General features: G+C 36.9%; 1 non-coding gene across 1 annotated transcript; it reads left to right on the top strand.

Annotated features, from left to right (window-relative positions):
- The first annotated feature begins 233 nt into the window (after positions 1–233).
- On the top strand, positions 234–341 carry LOC148572223 (small nucleolar RNA R71). Its single transcript, XR_015908906.1, has one exon. It is a non-coding gene; the product is annotated as a small nucleolar RNA R71 (small nucleolar RNA).
- The last annotated feature ends 19,362 nt before the right edge of the window (positions 342–19,703 follow it).

Below are 19,703 nucleotides of genomic sequence, written 5' to 3' on the forward strand. Positions count from 1 at the left end.
ATGGCATTCAGAGCATCAATTTCAAGAACTCCCTTCTTCTGAGGCGTCCCATTATTCACGGAATTTCTCTCAGAAGTATACATGAATTGATTATTTGCAACCATGTCAATAAGTTCTTGAGCTTCTGCAGGCGTTTTCTTTAGGTAAATGGATCCACCTGCAGAATGGTCCAGTGACATCTTGGAGAACTCAGACAGACCATAATAGAATATATCTAGAATGGTCCATTCTGAAAGCATGTCAGGAAGACACCTTTTGGTCATCTGCTTGTATCTTTCCCAAGCTTCATAGAGGGATTCACCATCTTTTTGCTTGAAGGTCTGAACATTCACTCTAAGCTTGCTCAGCTTTTGAGGAGGAAAGAACTTAGCCAAGAAGGCCGTGACCAGCTTATCCCAGGAGTCTAGGCTATCCTTAGGTTGTGAGTCCAACCATGTTCTAGCTCTGTCTCTTACAGCAAAAGGGAAAAGCATGAGCCTGTAGACTTCAGGATCTACTCCATTAGTCTTAACAGTCTCACAGATCTGCAGGAACTCAGTTAAAAACTGATAGGGATCTTCTGATGAAAGTCCATGAAATTTGCAGTTCTGTTGCATTAGAGCAACTAATTGAGGTTTCAGCTCAAAATTGTTTGCTCCAATGGTAGGGATTGAGATGCTTCTTCCATCAAACTTGGAAGTAGGTGTAGTATAATCACCAAGCATCCTCCTTGCATTATTATTATTTTCGGCTGCCATCTCCTCTTCCTTTTCGAAAATTTCTGTAAGGTTGTCTCTGGATTGTTGTATTTTAGCTTCTCTCAGTTTCCTTTTCAGAGTCCTTTCAGGTTCAGGGTCTGCTTCAACAAGAATGTTCTTATCCTTGCTCCTGCTCATATAAAAAAGAAGGGAACAGAAAATAATAATAGGGATCATTTTTACCACAGTATAGAGGTTCCCTTGTTATTAGTAGAAGAAGAAAGGGAATAAGAGTGAAGAAGAATGGATAATCCAAACACAAGGGTGAGGATAGGAGCAGAGATATGAGATGAGGAGAAATGTTAGTAAGTAATTAAATAAATAGAAGAAGATGAGAGGGAGGAGTTTTCGAAAATAATTTTTGAAAAGGGGTTGATGATTTTCGAAAATTAAAGGAGAAATAAAATTAAAATTAAAATTTAAAACAATTAATTAATTAAAAAGAATTTTTGAAAAAGAGGGAGGTATTTTCGAAAATTAGAGAGGGAAGAGTAGTTAGGTGGTTTTGAAAAAGATAAGAAACAAACAAAAAGTCAATTAGTTAGTTGAAAAAAGATTTGAAAATTAATTTTGAAAAGATAAGAAGATAAGAAGTTAGAGAAGATATTTTAAAATCAAATTTTTGAAAAAGATATGATTTAAAAAGATATGATAGAAAGATATGATTGAAATTAGCTTTGAAAAAGATTTGAATTTTTAAAATCAAAATTAATGACTTGACTCACAAGTAATCACTAGACATGATTCTAGAACTTAAAGTTTGAATCTTTCTTAACAAGCAAGTAACAAACTTGAAATTTTTGAATCAAAACATTGATTGTTGATAATATTTTCGAAAATAAATAAGAAGAATGAAAAAGATTTTATTTTTGAAAAAGATTTTGAAAAAGATAAGATTTTCAAATTGAAAATTTGATTTGACTCATAAGAAACAACTAGATTTTAAAAATTTTGAAAAAGTCAACTCAAATTTTCAAAAATTTATGAGAGAAAAAGGGAAGGATATTTTTTTTATTTTTGAATTTTTAATGAGGAAAGAGAAAAATATGAAAAATAACACATAACACAAAAATTATGAATCAAAACACACAATGCATGCAAGAACACTATGAATGTCAAGATGAACACCAAGAACACTTTAAAGATCATGATGAACATCAAGAACTTATTTTTGAAAAATTTTCAAGAAAAGAAAACATGCAAGACACCAAAATTAGAACTTTTTAAACTTTAGACACTAACAAATTGAAAGCGCATATGAAAAACAAGAAAAGACATAAAACAAGAAAATATAAAGATCAAACAAGAAGACTTACCAATAACAATTTGAAGATCATGAAGAACATATGCAATGCATGAGTTTTTCGAAAATTGAAAGAAAATTAAATGTATGCAATTGACACCAAACTTAAAAATTGACACAAGACTCAAACAAGAAACACAAAATATTTTTTATTTTTATGATTTTATAATTTTTTTTTTGGTATTTTTCGAAAATTATTTAGAAAAAGCAAAATAAGGATTTCAAAAACTTTTAATAGGAATTCTAGGAATCTTGCAATGTTAGTCTAAAGCTCCAGTCCAGGAATTAGACATGGCTCACTAGCCAGCCAAGCTTTCAGTGAAAGCTCCGGTCCAAAACACTAGACATGGCCAATGGCCAGCCAAGCTTTAGAATACAAATCAGTCATACAGCAGCAGATGGATTAGGAATAGCTAGCTTGCTCTTGTGATGATGGTTTGGAAGCCCCAGTCCAAATGAATTAGACATGGCTTTACAGCCAGCCAGGCTTCAACAATTTTTTTATGAAACACTAGAAGTCATTCTTAAAAATTCTGAAGAAAATAAATTAATTAAGAAAAGTTTTTTTTTATTTTTTTTCGAAAATGAAAAGAATAAAAACAAAAACTTAAAATTAAAATAAAGTTACCTAATCTGAGCAACAAGATGAGCCGTCAGTTGTCCAAACTTGAACAATCCCCGGCAACGGCGCCAAAAACTTGGTGTGGCAAAATTGTTATTCAGATGTAAAATTTGTTGTTCGTTCTCCCCCTGGCAATGGCGCCAAAACTTGGTGCACAATACCATGGTCCAAACATAACTTCACAACTTTGCGCAACTAACCAGCAAGTGCACTGGGTCGTTCAAGTAATAAACCTTACGTGAGTAAGGGTCGATCCCACGGAGATTGTTGGTATGAAGCAAGCTATGGTCATCTTGCTAATCTCAGTCAGGTGGATATTAAATGGTTATGGAGTTTTCGAATAATAATAATAATAAATAAACAGAAAATAAAGATAGAGATACTTATGTAATTCATTGGTGAGAATTTCAGATAAGTGTATAGAGATGCTTTCGTCCCTCTGAACCTCTGCTTTCCTGCTGTCTTCATCTAATCCTTCCTACTCCTTTCCATGGCAAGCTGTATGTTAGGCATCACCGTTGTCAATGGCCACCTGTCCTCTCAGTGAAAATGGTCCAATGCGCTGTCACTGCATGGCTAATCATCTGTCGGTTCTCGATCATACTGGAATAGGATTTACTATCCTTTTGTGTCTGTCACTACGCCCAGCACTCGCGAGTTTGAAGCTCGTCACAGTCATTCAATCCCTGAATCCTACTCGGAATACCACAGACAAGGTTTAGACTTTCCGGATTCTCAAGAATGGCCGTCCATGGGTTCTAACTTATACCACGAAGACACTAATAACTCGGACTCGGTCCCCTGTATTAGATATCCAAGAGATATCCATTCTAGCTTGTTTGCATGTAGAACGGAAGTGTTTGTCAGGCACGCGTTCATAAGCGAGAATGATGATGAGCGTCACATAATCATCACATTCATCATGTTCTTCGGTGTGAATGAATATCTTAGAAGCGGAATAAGCTTGAATTGAATAGAAAAACAGTAGTACTTTGCATTAATTCATGAGGAACAGCAGAGCTCCACACCTTAATCTATGGTGTGTAGAAACTCCACCGTTGAAAATACATAAGTGATGGAGGTCCAGGCATGGCCGAATGGCCAGCCCCCATGATCTAAGAACTAAACGTCCAGAGATGAACTAAAGATCATATGATCCTCCCATGTAAATACAATAGTAAAAAGTCCTATTTATACTAAACTAGTTACTAGGGTTTACAGGAATAAGTAAATGATGTAGAAATCTACTTCCGGGGCCCACTTGGTGTGTGCTTGGGCTGAGCATGATGCTTTCACGTGGAGAGGTCATTCTTGGAGTTGAACGCCAGTTTGTAACGTGTTTCTGGAGTTTAACTCCACTTTGCAACTTTTTTCTGGCATTTAACTCCAGAATGCAGCATGGAACTGGCGTTCAATGCCAGTTTGCGTCGTCTAAACTTGGACAAAGTATGGACTATTATATATTGCTGGAAAACCCTGGATGTCTACTTTCCAACGCAATTGAGAGCACGCCATCTGGAGTTCTGTAGCTCCAGAAAATCCACTTTGAGTGCAGAGAGGTCAGAATCCAACAGCATCAGCAGTCCTTTGTCAGCCTCTGAATCAGATTTTTGCTCAGGTCCCTCAATTTCAGCCAGAAAATACCTGAAATCACAGAAAAATACACAAACTCATAGTAAAGTCAAGAAATGTAAATTTTAATTAAAAACTAATAAAAATATACTAAAAACTAATTAAATTATGCTGAAAACTATGTAAAAACAATGCCAAAAAGCGTATAAATTATCCGCTCATCAAGTTGTGCTTTGGATCCTAAGGACAATTTCAAATCATTTAACATTGAAGAAATTAGCAAGTTAGCAGAGAAATTTTATCCCCTTGATTTTCTTTCTAATGAGCTAAATATTTTGAAATCTCAGTTGCAACATTATCAGCATGATATACCAAATCATTTGAAAGGCGTTGGTACACTTTCTGAATTGTGCAACAAGTTGCAAGAAATAGGAAAATCAAGAACTTATTACATGGTTGATAGATTAATACGTTTTATTTTGACTCTACCAGTGTCTACAGCAACAACAGAAAGAGCTTTTTCAGCAATAAAAATTGTTAAGACAACACTCCGAAGTAAGATGGCTGATGAATTTCTTGCAGACAATTTGGTCATCTATATAGAAAAAGGATTAGCAGATATTTTTGACACAAATTCAATAATAGATGATTTTGAAAATAGAAAAAAAACGTCGAATAGCCTTTTCATGATACAAAATTGTAAGTGGTAACTTTTATATATTATTGTCTTACTTTGATTGAGATTATATATTTAGTTTTTTTTTATTTTATCATTAAAAATAGTAATATAAAATATTCTTAGTAAATTATTAAACACCGCCCCCCTAAATAGTTAGTCTAGCACTGCCCCTAGTTGGAGTAAGAAAAATATGAAGGTATTTTTGTTCAAAAAATTCTTAAATGATGATTTTAATTCGAAATGCAACGTAACTATTTTGAACAAAAAAAAAATTAAGAATGTTTTTGATTTTCATCCTAAACTTTAGAGACTAAAACGATATTTATCCCGAAGTTTTAATATAGATTCATATCTTTTTAATAATTATTTAAAGAATATTTATAAAAAAATAATATATATTGAATAGTTATTTAAAAATATCTACAAAAAATATAAAATATACATCAAATAATTGTTTAAAAATATTTATACAATAACATAAAATATATACAAATTAAATAAATTAATAAAAATAAATTTAGAAAATTTGAACAAAGATATAAAATTGTGTTTGGCAGATGAAATATGAAATTATGAATAGATACATTATGCCTAAAAATATTGAATTAATATATTTTGTACCATCCTTATAAAAAAGATATAAAGATACTAATAAAATAAATAATTTTTTTATTTTTTTAGTATTCTTATTAATTTTTTTAATTATATTTTTTTAATTTATTTTAATTTATTATTAAATAAAATATAAAAATATTAATTTTTATTATTTATATCTTATTTTTAATATTTTATTTTATCTCATTCTCAAAACTAAATACAATCTAATAATTTGCGGCTCCCCCTATTATTATGGCACTTGAATTTTTATATCTATGTCACAATTCATTAAAAAATTTGGAGATTCGAACTACTTCCTGATTTTTGAAAATTGAAATTGGCTTTTGGATGAGATCATATTTGTCATGAGATCATTGCTTACGGTTACGGATAGATGATGTATCTTAATTCAAACAATTCGATGCATGCATTCGTTATTCTAAAGAAAAATTGTATTCTATTCTTTTTTTGTTTGAATTATGAGTTAATGTATATATATACTTTGTTATTTACTTCTAATAAAGGAAATATCCCAGGTGCACTTAAAGATATGTTCAATTGGCATCTTCGCTCATCCTGGATATATACCGGTACTAAGTGGGATCTGGCTATTTTAAAACCATGGATTTAGAATTTATTTGGGTGAGTTTTTTTTTTTTTAATTTTAAAAAAATAAAAATAATTTTATATTTAAATATTTCATATAAAAAAATTTTATTTATTAATTATATTTAAATATAATAATATAAAAGTATTTATTTATTTATTTATTATATAAAAAATATTTTTTTAAAAAAAAGATCTTTAAAAAAAATATAAATGGCAGTTTTTCAAAAAAAATATTTTTTATTTTTTTAGTGTTTTTATTTTTACTATTAGAAATTTACTAAATACGTTAAAAAATAAAAAATATCATTTTTTTATTAAAAAAATTTTATTTAATCAAAATAATGACACCCAAATATTTGGTAAATAGTTTAAAAATTACGCATATTGGTAAAAAAATTTATTTTATTTATATTAAAAAAATCCCCTAATAAAATAGTGTAAATGGACTCTTTCACATTCTCAATTCATGCATATTAATTTTTAAGTAGTTTTTTGAAAAAGGAGTCACTCAGATAAAAACGTTTAAAAGGTCTTTTTTTTAAAAGATATTTTACGTCTTTTTTTAAAAGACATTTTTTAATCATTAAAATTTAATATATATAATCGATTAAATTGTATTATTTTTGTTAAAATGAGATTAGACGAATTGATTTGACCGAAAAACTAATAAACCAAATTTTAAACCGATCTAAGTTTATTTTTTTATAGAAATAATTATAATACTCTTATTATAAAAAATAATTAAAATATTCTTATTATATATATTAATTTTGAAAATTATAAATTCTACCCGTATAACAACATAAAGAGAAAAAAAAGTTTAGAATTTAGAATTCTTAAAATTAATATATATATATATATATATATATATATTAATTTTAAGAATTCTAAATTCTAAATTTTTTTTAGTTATTCTAAATTCTATACATATAAGTATTTTAGTTATTTTATATAATAAAAATATTATAATAATTTTTTATAGAAAAATATTAATTTAGACCAATTTAAAGTTTGATTTACCGATTTTTTTAGTTAAATTAATTTATCCGGTCTAATTTTGCAAAAATAATACGATTTAATCGATTATATGTGTTAAATTTTAATTGTTAAAAAATATTTTTAAAAAAATGTTTTAAGTGTTACAAATATTATACCATACTCCACAATTAAAAACAAAAAGTTAGAAATATTTACGTCAAATAATCGTTTTTAATAAGTAGGTGGTGTTTCAACGATAAAATGTTTTGCAACTTTTTTTTTTTTTCATCGTACTCCAAATTCCTCTATTTTTTAACCTTCTAGCTTAATATAATATAGACCCGTATTATTTTCTTTATATCTATCTTAGCTTGCTAATAACAACATATTTAACATATGAAAAGTAAATATTTATTCAAATATTTTTCATATATAAGTCATTATTCTATATAAGTTCATACAAGTCTCTTTAACTTAATTCACCTCACACACCACTATCTAACCAATTTTTCAATCAACGCACGAATATATAACTACCTTTTTCGAAAGGATTTCGTTTCCATTTTTGAATTTTCTCAACATTTTCGATCTACGTTCTCTTTCATCTCTGCATTCTTTGTATTTCTCTTCGTTCATTCTCTACATTTTTGAAATCAAGCTCTAAAATCAGTTTTTAAACAGTTATCTCATTGTTAAAGATAATGAATAATTCAAGTTCAGATTGTCAATTGAACTAGAACGAAATTGATTATTATTTTGAATCCAATCAAGTGGTTGATGTGTGGTTCGATTCTAGTTAATGTTTTCATTAATAGTTTTTTGATTCTATAGGTGAATAATGTTGTTTTTGTTTGTGAAAATTGTTGTTCATCGTTGATAGTTTGAATTGATTAAAATGTAAGAGTTCTACATTAAAGAAAATATTTTTCTATATTTGCAGCAAATTTCGGTATAACACGAAGATATTTAAGTGTATTGTTTAAGAATTTTTTGTGTGTGTGTGTTGATAAGTTCTGTATAATTCAAAACTCTTCTTCTCCCTCCTCCTCATCTTCTACTGCTTCTTCTTCTTCTTTTTCATCATCATCGTCATCATCATCATCTTTTTTTTTTATTCATCTTTTTGTTGTTTTATCTTCTCAAGTTTCTTCTTGTTTTACTCTCTTAACAAGAATAAAAAAAACAAAATCAAATGCTACAAAATTACTTGGAAGAGGATGAACTTACATTCATTCAACTAAAAGAAGAAAGAAATAAGGAAAAAAGAGGGCAATTTACAGAAAAAAATGATTGAAGGAAACATTTACGCAAATACAACATTGGCAAACTCCAGACGCAAATGCAACAAACGCAATTGTATGTAATCCGCTACACCCTGTAGCAGTTTATGACCAAATTGTGTGTGTGCATAATCTGCTACACCCTGTAGCGGATTATGAGTAGAGTGGTTGATTATATATACCGCGTGAGGCTGTAGCGAAAATCATTTGAAGTAATTTGGAAAGAAAGTTAGAGAGAGAAAGCAGAGAGAAGGGAGAGAAAATTCTTGAGCATATGAAGAATGGAGGATGAACGGCGGTTGTACCGACTCGACGGCGTTGCCCACGTAGCTGGAACCATCGATGAAGAGGTAAGTATCTCTATTTTCTTTCAATATTTTAATAATTGTATATATTATTCAATATTAAGGAAGTAATTTATTAATTAGAAAGATAGAGACTTAGTTTAGCTTTTGGTTTGAAAATGAAAATTTGAAATTTAAACTTTGACATTTAACATTTAATAGTAAAGGTAGAGAAGTAGGATTTTAAGTTGTGGATGGTAAATTAGTAATTTTAAAACCCAAGTAGCTTAAGAATATAAACATAAGCTATAGTTTGGTGATGTCATTGTTAAAAATTAAGCCGGTGTTCTTTATTTCTGAATATGCAGCCAACCCGATGTATTTATAGTGTTCGTAGGCAACAGAATATGCCGTTACATGACAGGATCGTACCTTACTTGGAGAGGGCTGGGTTGTACCACTTGGCTAGGCTGAACGCGCATTGGTTCTGGTTAGATGAGCCTTTGGTCAGCGCATTTATCGAGAGGTGGCGGTCTGAGACCCACATTTTCTATATGCCATTTGGAGAGTGTACTATCACGCTCCAGGATGTGGCATACCAGCTCGGGCTGCCCGTGGATGGCCAGGCTGTTTCCGGGTGCATGACAGACTTCCACCTGCACATCGAGGGGGCTAGACCAGTGTAAGACCCAGTTAATTAACGGCTAATTAACCCATAAATGAGAATTTATTCTAGAAAGCCAAAAATGTTATTTTTATGGCTAAATGTGATAGAGGAAATTGAGACGAGAATTTCGGTACCAATTTTATAGAAATCGGACCAAGATTGGACCGAACGGGCCAAACCGGGCCAACCGGACCCAAAGTGGGCCCTTGGCCCAACTAAACTAAACCAAAACCCTAGTTTTCAGCACTCTCTCTCCTCACAACACACTAAACACGCTGAAAATGGAGGCTATGGAGGGAAGAACACTCTCTCAAGTTCTTTCTCTCACTTAATCTTCAAACCACCATAACTTTTGATCTAGAGCTCCGATTGCCGCTCCGTTTGCGGCCACGCGTTCACCGCGGAGAGCTCTACAAAACCCATACAATCAATCTTGAGGTAAGCCACGTTTTACTGTTCGAAATTCCAGCCCTTGATTTCGAGTTTCATGAGCAAAAATGTTGAGATTTTGGGTTCTTTGATGTTATAGGACCCAACTCTCTTGAAGGAGAAGGTTAATCTTGTCTCCTTGGACCTTGGGTGTGGTAAGATTCTCAACCCTAGTATAATTTGTTGTTCTATGATGTTTGGGTATTGAGATGTTGTGTATGGGTATGATGATTGTGGCTTAGGTTGTGTATATGTGAATATTGGAGCTTGATTGGTGATTTTGGAAAGCTTGGAAGAGGGTTTTGTGTGATAAAATCTGTTCTTGGAGGTGTTGATACCTTGAGAGCTTGTGGACAAGTGGTTTGGAAGTGCTCCGGTTGAGCTTGGGGAATCGGCTAAGGTTTGGTTTTAGTTTCCCGTATCTAATATGTAATGTGGTAGGAAATACTTAGGCTAGAGGCCCTAAGATAGGCATTGAATTGTTGGTGTTGTTGAATGGTTGAAATATATGATGTGTTCATATATGTGATTATGAATATTGATGCCTTGATTGTGTGAAATATGAGAAATGCATGTTGTGATATATGCTTGATGAATGATTGAGGTTGAATTGATGGGTGGTACCATGTTGATGGTGAGTATGATGTTGATTATGTATAATGATGGTTAATTGGAAATGGTATTATTGGAAATTGGGATGAGGAAGGATGTATGACATGATATTGTGTTTGTCCTTTAGCCATTTGATTGAGAAGTGTTAAAATGGTTGGATGTGGTTTTGGAAACCTTGGTAAAGTGTCAATGTGTGAGTTGAGGATGGCTTGTTGTTGATTTTGGTACATTTTGAATGATTTCAAAGAGAAGGATTGAAATTGGCATGTTTGATTGATTTTGAAAAGAGTTGAAAGTGGCTTGTTTTGAAAATGGCACCTTGTGGTTTTGTATAAAAACATGGTTTTTGGGCATACTTTGACGGGACATAACTTGGACTACGGATCTTTGATTTGTGCCAAATCTATTTAGAAATGAAATTGGATTCGGGATGTCCATGCCGTTCGAAGAACGAGTGAAAAACGATTTAAAATGAGGAAGTTATGTCCGTCGGAAGATTGGGATTTGAATCTGTAAATTCTGCAGCTTTTAACTTAGAAAATTTTTAGCAGAATGACCCCTCGCGCATAGGCGCACTTGGTGCGTACGCGCCGTTCTTCGAGAAAGCGCCATCCACGCGTGCGCGTGGAGTGCGCGTACGCGTGGCCCTGTTTTCATCCCAAAGTTGATTTTTGAGTTTTAAAAGCCAAATCTCATACTTCTAAGCCTCCGATCTCACCATTTATGTCTTAAATCATTATGACATGCCTAGCTATTAAAAAGGGGCTAGTGAATGAGGTAACTTGCGAGTGAAGCAAGGGAAAAATGAATGATCAATGAGGATCAAGATGATTATGTGAGATGCGGAGGATGGTGGTGGAAGTGCTTGTTAAGCCATGGGCCGAAAGGCTATAATTGTTAATGAAACGGCTGGTTATGGATTTAACCGTGAGCCGGAAAGGCTGTGTATAATATGAATATTGGCTGGTTCTGGACTGAACCGTGAGCCGGATGGCTGATATGGATGTTGATCCATGGATGAGAATTCATGCATGTTTATGCTGAATTATTGATAACTGAGATTTGCACTTCCACTATCAGAGGCACGAGATCCCTGGGAGGAAGCAGTGGCTAGCCACCACGTGCTCCAGGTGGAGGCTCGAGACTCTGTTGACCCTATGTCGTAAGTGTGGCCGGGCACTGTGAAAGACCCGGATGAGCTCGCCCCCGAAATATTCACCAGTGAGGGTGATGGATGTGGATCATGTTTATGATCAAGTTTATAACGAGTATAACTCGAGTTGGGGATGCGCGACAGAGGGACAGTCCAATGGTTAGCTACCAGGACTTGTCGGGTTGGCTCTATAACCGACAGATGATATCATCAGCCACTAGGGACAGGCATTTATCATATGCATACTATGTGAATTGTTTGAGATTGCCTATTTGACTGCATATTACTTGCTAATTGTCTAAATGTCTTAACTGCTCCTATTTGTATATTCTTTGTCTGATATAACTGTGTTTGCTATAATATACTCCTGCTGGTGGTTGGGAGGTTTGAAGGAATTGGAAAGGGAAGTATTAGTTAGACTGAAGAATCTTTAGTCAGATACCCTTATATGGTTTAGCTTGTTTATAAGCTTTGATATTATCTGGAGGAAGTTCTAGGATTGCCTTTGGCTTTCCTCTATTATTATGTATTATATATGTGGAAGCTGTTACCGTACTGGGGACCTCTGGTTCTCACCCATGCGGATTTTGTGGTTTTCAGATGCAGGACGCGAGGCTTCTCGTTGAGGCATGCTGGAGACTTCTGGATTAGCGAAGATCCTTTGTTCTCGGGACTCTGTTTTGGGATATATATTTTGTTTAGATACTTTTATCTCCATTAAATAATACAAACTGTGATGACTCCTTCTAGAGGGGATTTTGGAGATTAGGTTTTCGGTATTTATGTCCCTTTGGGTTTTCCTTGGGGTTTTCCTTATTTTATTATATGTATATATTGCTATGCTCGAACCGGTTATCTTCGCAGCCGGATTTTGAGTCTTGATATTCCTGTTTTTGATACTCTTTATATATATGATCTTGCGTTAGCTTATCCTTTGCTCGTTGTGTTAGTGATCGGAGTGTTGCGCTTTCGAGTTGCGGTTTTTGTTTATCCCTTTTTTCTACAAGGCTCCTAGTTATAATCAATCATTCATACTACTATACGTACTAAATTTTTGTTTTAGAGGTCGTAATACCTTGCCATCTCTGAATTATGACTTAAGCATAAGTCTCTGTATGGTAGGGTGTTACATTATGGTATCAGAGCAGTTCGTTCCTGTAGAGCCTGAGGAATGGACTGACTATGCTTCTGTGCATTCTCTGTGTGTGTGTTATGTGCTACTAGTATATCTGCTTGATATAATTGGCATAAACGTTCATGAGCATGCATTTGGGACTTTGAAGCACTGAACTTCCGATATTGAGACTGATCAACTTAATATCGATTGTTTGGTGTGTATAGGAACCAAATGGCGCCTCGTGGACGCGGTAGAGGTCGTGAGAGAGGTCGTACTAATACTCGTGTGTCGGAGACTAACCCTAATGATCCGGTGAACTTTATGACTGCGTTAGAGAACATGGCTGCTGCTATGCAAGCCACTACTGAGGCTCTTGGTCAACAGATGAACAACCATGGTAATGACGGAGGTGGAGTTTAGGGTCCGATGACACTGGCGAACTTTTTGAAGGTTAATCCACCGAAGTTCAAGGGAACTACTAGCCCGACTGAAGCCGATACATGGTTTCAGGCCATGGAACGAGCATTGCAAGCGCAGGTGGTGCCTGAAAGGCAGCGTGTAGAGTTCGCTACCTATTTGCTCACTGGGGAAGCGTCGCATTGGTGGCAAGGAATCCGACGCCTTCTGCAGCAGGGTGATGATTATATCACCTGGGATGTCTTCCAAGAGGAGTTCTATAAGAAGTACTTTCCGACTTCTGCTAGGACGGCCAAGGAGCTTGAATTATTGTAGCTGAAGCAGGGTACTATGTCCGTATCTGAGTATACTGACAAGTTTGAGGAGCTGTTCAGATTCTCTCGTATGTGTCAAGGGACTCCGGTGGAATATGAGGAATGGAAGTGTGTTAAGTACGAAGGAGGACTCCGGAGTGATATTTTCGGTTCGGTGGGGTCAATGGAGATTAGGACTTTCTCCGAGTTGGTGAACAAGTGTAGGGTTGCTGAAGAGTGTGTGAAGAGGGCAGCCACTGAGAAAGGGAGTCACAAAGGATCATTTTCACAAAATCGAGGGAAGAGCTTTGCACCTAGAGGTCCGCCCTTCAAGAGGGGAGGTTCTTTTAGGAGGCCCAACAACAACAACTCCCAATGGAAAAGGTTTGGGAAGCAGCCTCAGAATGATCAAGCTTGTACTAGGTGTGGAAGTCACCATCCGGGAGCACCATGCAAAGCCGGATGGGGTTTGTGCTACAATTGTGGAAAAGCGGGGCATAAAGCCACAAGTTGTCCGGAGAAGCAAAAGCAAGGTGCTGGAAAAGCACAACAGACTGGTCGGATGTTCACTACCTCAGCTGTGGGTGCAGAGGGATCTGAGACACTCATTCGAGATAACTGTGAAATGGCTGGTCAAACTTTAAATGCTTTATTTGATTCGGGAGCATCACATTCATTTATTGCATTTGAGAAAGCCCATGAGTTAGGATTGAAGATCGTAACCTTAGGTTATGACCTAAAGGTACATAATGCTACCCATGAAGCCATGGTAACTAGGCTAGGATGCCCGAAAGTTTTGTTCAGGTTCAAGCAGCGTGATTTTGTCCATAATTTAATCTGCTTACCGATGATCGGTCTTGATCTTATCTTGGGATTGGACTGGTTATCTGAGAACCATGTCCTGCTTGATTGTTCTACAAAGTTGGTGTACTTTATGCCGGAAGATACAGAAGGGCCGGTCGTGGTGAATAATTATTACTTGAATTCGATGATGGTGAACTGTTCTGGAATCGAATGTCAGGGTATCCTGTTGTTAACCGCTGGTGTTTCGGGTGATGATCAAAAGTTGGATCAGATTCCGGTAGTGTGTGAGTTTCCGGAAGTGTTTCCCGATGATATTGAGGAATTTCCACCTAACCGAGAGGTCGAGTTTGCTATTGAGTTGGTGCCTGGGGCGGGACCAATCTCAAGTGCTCCTTATAGGATGTCACCGTTAGAGATGGCCGAGCTAAAGTCTCAGTTAGAGGAATTGTTGGGTAAGAACTTTATCCGACCAAGTGTTTCCCCGTGGGGTGCTCCAGTGTTACTGGTAAAGAAAAAAGATGGAAGTATGCGGCTCTGTGTGGATTACAGGTAGCTGAACAAGGTCACTATAAAGAATAAGTACCCATTGCCAAGGATTGATGATCTCATGGATCAGTTACAAGGAGCTGGGGTTTTCTCTAAGATCGATTTGCGATCCGGTTATCACCAAATAAGGGTAAGGGGTGAGGATATCCCTAAGACCGCTTTCAGGACTCGTTATGGTCATTACGAGTATACTATGATGTCTTTTGGGTTGACGAATGCTCCTGCAGTGTTTATGGATTACATGAATAGAGTATTCCGTCCGTTTCTGGATAAATTCGTTGTTGTCTTCATTGACGACATACTGATTTACTCCAAGACCGAAGAAGAGCATGCGGAACACTTGCGGACCGTGTTGCAAATTTTAAAGGAGAAGAAACTCTATGCGAAATTGTCTAAGTGTGAGTTTTGGAAGGATGAGGTAAAGTTTTTGGGTCACGTGGTGAGTAAGAGGGGAATAGCCGTAGATCCAACTAAGGTGGAGGCTGTGATGGAATGGAAGCAACCAACCACAGTAACTGAGATAAGGAGTTTTCTGGGTTTAGCTGGCTATTACCGAAGGTTCATCAAAGGCTTTTCGCAATTAGCTTTGCCGTTGACAAAGTTAACTCGCAAAGACACTATGTTTGTTTGGACTCCTGAGTGCGAGGAGAGCTTTCAGGCATTGAAGAAAAAGTTGACCACTGCACCTGTGTTAGTGTTACCTGAGCCGAACGAGTCTTTTGAGGTGTACTGTGATGCATCGTTGAAGGGTCTAGGGTGCGTGCTGATGCAGCATCATAATGTGGTGGCGTATGCCTCACGACAGTTGAGACCTCATGAAGTTAGTTACCCTACGCACGATCTGGAACTCGCTGCGGTCGTATTTGCCTTGAAGGTGTGGAGGCATTATCTCTATGGGGTTAAGTTCCAAGTCTTTTCCGATCACAAGAGTTTGAAATACCTCTTTGATCAGAAAGAGCTTAATATGAGGCAAAGGAGGTGGATGGAATTATTGAAGGACTACGACTTTGAGTTGAATTACCATCCGGGAAAAGCGAATATAGTGGCGGATGCGTTAAGTCGGAAGTCGTTATATGCGTCTTGGATGATGCTTCAAGAGGAGAAGTTGCTCAAGGGATTCGAGAGTCTAAAAATTGGTGCTCGAGAAGTATCTGGAAACTTGTGTTTGAGCCGATTAGAAATCTCAAGTGACTTTAAGTCCGAACTCCTAAAGGCTCATGAAAATGATGAAACATTATGGAAGGTGTTACCGGCTATCGAGCAAGGAAAACAGTGGAGAGTGTCGGAAGAAAAAGATGGGTTATGGAGATTCAAGGGTAGGATCATTGTGCCGGATGTTGGTACTTTGAGACAAGATATCTTAAGGGAGGCACACAAAAGTGGATTCTCCATTCACCTGGGAAGTACTAAGATGTACCATGATTTAAAGGTGATGTTTTGGTGGCCGGGTATGAAGAATGATGTGGCGGAATATGTTTCAAAGTGCTTAACTTGTCAAAAGGTAAAGATTGAACATCAAAGACCTTCCGGGATGTTGCAACCTTTAGAGGTTCCGCAATGGAAGTGGGAAAGTATTGCAATGGACTTTGTGTCGGGATTGCCAAGGACTAGGACTGGTTTTGATGCTATCTGGGTGATTGTGGACCGACTGACGAAGTCAGCTCACTTTTTGCCCATTCGGATGACTTACACCCTTGAGGAGCTAGCTCGGTTATACATAAAGGAGATTGTGAGACTCCATGGTGTACCTGCTACTATAATCTCTGATAGAGATCCTCGTTTCACTTCGAGGTTCTGGGGTGCATTTCAGAAAGCTTTTGGAACTCGATTAAGCTTGAGTACAGCGTACCATCCTCAAACAGATGGTCAATCCGAGAGGACGATCCAAACACTAGAGGATATGTTGAGAGCTTGTGTTTTGGACCAACCAGCGAGTTGGGATCGGTATATGCCGTTAGTAGAGTTTGCATACAATAATAGTTACCATGCGAGCATCGGAATGGCTCCGTATGAGGCTTTGTATGGGAGAAAATGTCAATCTCCACTATGTTGGTATGAAGCTGGAGAGAAAGGCTTGTTGGGGCCAGAAATGATAGCTGAAACCACTGAACAAGTCAAGAAAATCCGAGACAGGATGCTTACGGCGCAAAGTCGCCAAAAGAGTTACGCCGATCAGAGGCGGAAGCCCTTGGAATTTGAGGAAGGAGATCATGTTTTCCTGAAAGTTACTCCGACCACAGGAGTAGGTAGAGCGATTAAAGAAAAGAAGTTGAATCCTCGATACATTGGTCCATTTCAGACCTTGGAGAGGATTGGGCCAGTGGCGTATCGGGTGGCTTTACCACCCCATCTTTCAAACCTGCACGACGTATTTCACGTGTCGCAGCTTCGAAAGTACACTCCTGATGCTAGCCATGTGTTAGAACCCGAATCGGTTCAGTTAAGAGAAGATTTGACGCTTCCAGTGGCTCCAGTCAGAATTGATGATACTAGTATCAAACGGTTGCGTGAAAAAGAGGTTTCATTAGTCAAAGTGGCTTGGAGTCGAGGCGGTGTTGAGGAACACACTTGGGAACTTGAGTCGGAGATGCGAACGGATTATCCGCACTTATTCTCAGGTAATTGCATTTGAATTTTGTGGGCAAAATTCCCAATTAGGTGGGTAGAATGTAAGACCCAGTTAATTAACGGCTAATTAACCCATAAATGAGAATTTATTCTAGAAAGCCAAAAATGTTATTTTTATGGCTAAATGTGATAGAGGAAATTGAGACGAGAATTTCGGTACCAATTTTATAGAAATCGGACCAAGATTGGACCGAACGGGCCAAACCGGGCCAACCGGACCCAAAGTGGGCCCTTGGCCCAACTAAACTAAACCAAAACCCTAGTTTTCAGCACTCTCTCTCCTCACAACACACTAAACACGCTGAAAATGGAGGCTATGGAGGGAAGAACACTCTCTCAAGTTCTTTCTCTCACTTAATCTTCAAACCACCATAACTTTTGATCTAGAGCTCCGATTGCCGCTCCGTTTGCGGCCACGCGTTCACCGCGGAGAGCTCTACAAAACCCATACAATCAATCTTGAGGTAAGCCACGTTTTACTGTTCGAAATTCCAGCCCTTGATTTCGAGTTTCATGAGCAAAAATGTTGAGATTTTGGGTTCTTTGATGTTATAGGACCCAACTCTCTTGAAGGAGAAGGTTAATCTTGTCTCCTTGGACCTTGGGTATGGTAAGATTCTCAACCCTAGTATAATTTGTTGTTCTATGATGTTTGGGTATTGAGATGTTGTGTATGGGTATGATGATTGTGGCTTAGGTTGTGTATATGTGAATATTGGAGCTTGATTGGTGATTTTGGAAAGCTTGGAAGAGGGTTTTGTGTGATAAAATCTGTTCTTGGAGGTGTTGATACCTTGAGAGCTTGTGGACAAGTGGTTTGGAAGTGCTCCGGTTGAGCTTGGGGAATCGGCTAAGGTATGGTTTTAGTTTCCCGTATCTAATATGTAATGTGGTAGGAAATACTTAGGCTAGAGGCCCTAAGATAGGCATTGAATTGTTGGTGTTGTTGAATGGTTGAAATATATGATGTGTTCATATATGTGATTATGAATATTGATGCCTTGATTGTGTGAAATATGAGAAATGCATGTTGTGATATATGCTTGATGAATGATTGAGGTTGAATTGATGGGTGGTACCATGTTGATGGTGAGTATGATGTTGATTATGTATAATGATGGTTAATTGGAAATGGTATTATTGGAAATTGGGATGAGGAAGGATGTATGACATGATATTGTGTTTGTCCTTTAGCCATTTGATTGAGAAGTGTTAAAATGGTTGGATGTGGTTTTGGAAACCTTGGTAAAGTGTCAATGTGTGAGTTGAGGATGGCTTGTTGTTGATTTTGGTACATTTTGAATGATTTCAAAGAGAAGGATTGAAATTGGCATGTTTGATTGATTTTGAAAAGAGTTGAAAGTGGCTTGTTTTGAAAATGGCACCTTGTGGTTTTGTATAAAAACATGATTTTTGGGCATACTTTGACGGGACATAACTTGGACTACGGATCTTTGATTTGTGCCAAATCTATTTAGAAATGAAATTGGATCCGGGATGTCCATGCCGTTCGAAGAACGAGTGAAAAACGATTTAAAATGAGGAAGTTATGTCCGTCGGAAGATTGGGGTTTGAATCTGTAAATTCTGCAGCTTTTAACTTAGAAAATTTTTAGCAGAATGACCCCTCGCGCATAGGCGCACTTGGTGCGTACGCGCCGTTCTTCGAGAAAGCGCCATCCACGCGTGCGCGTGGAGTGCGCGTACGCGTGGCCCTGTTTTCATCCCAAAGTTGATTTTTGAGTTTTAAAAGCCAAATCTCATACTTCTAAGCCTCCAATCTCACCATTTATGTCTTAAATCATTATGACATGCCTAGCTATTAAAAAGGGGCTAGTGAATGAGGTAACTTGCGAGTGAAGCAAGGGAAAAATGAATGATCAATGAGGATCAAGATGATTATGTGAGATGCGGAGGATGGTGGTGGAAGTGCTTGTTAAGCCATGGGCCGAAAGGCTATAATTGTTAATGAAACGGCTGGTTATGGATTTAACCGTGAGCCGGAAAGGCTGTGTATAATATGAATATTGGCTGGTTCTGGACTGAACCGTGAGCCGGATGGCTGATATGGATGTTGATCCATGGATGAGAATTCATGCATGTTTATGCTGAATTATTGATAACTGAGATTTGCACTTCCACTATCAGAGGCACGAGATCCCTGGGAGGAAGCAGTGGCTAGCCACCACGTGCTCCAGGTGGAGGCTCGAGACTCTGTTGACCCTATGTCGTAAGTGTGGCCGGGCACTGTGAAAGACCCGGATGAGCTCGCCCCCGAAATATTCACCAGTGAGGGTGATGGATGTGGATCATGTTTATGATCAAGTTTATAACGAGTATAACTCGAGTTGGGGATGCGCGACAGAGGGACAGTCCA

This window comes from Arachis ipaensis, chromosome B3 (genome assembly GCF_059453495.1).
Source record: "Arachis ipaensis isolate K30076 ecotype BB chromosome B3, ASM5945349v1, whole genome shotgun sequence".
NCBI classification, from domain to species: Eukaryota; Viridiplantae; Streptophyta; class Magnoliopsida; order Fabales; family Fabaceae; genus Arachis; species Arachis ipaensis.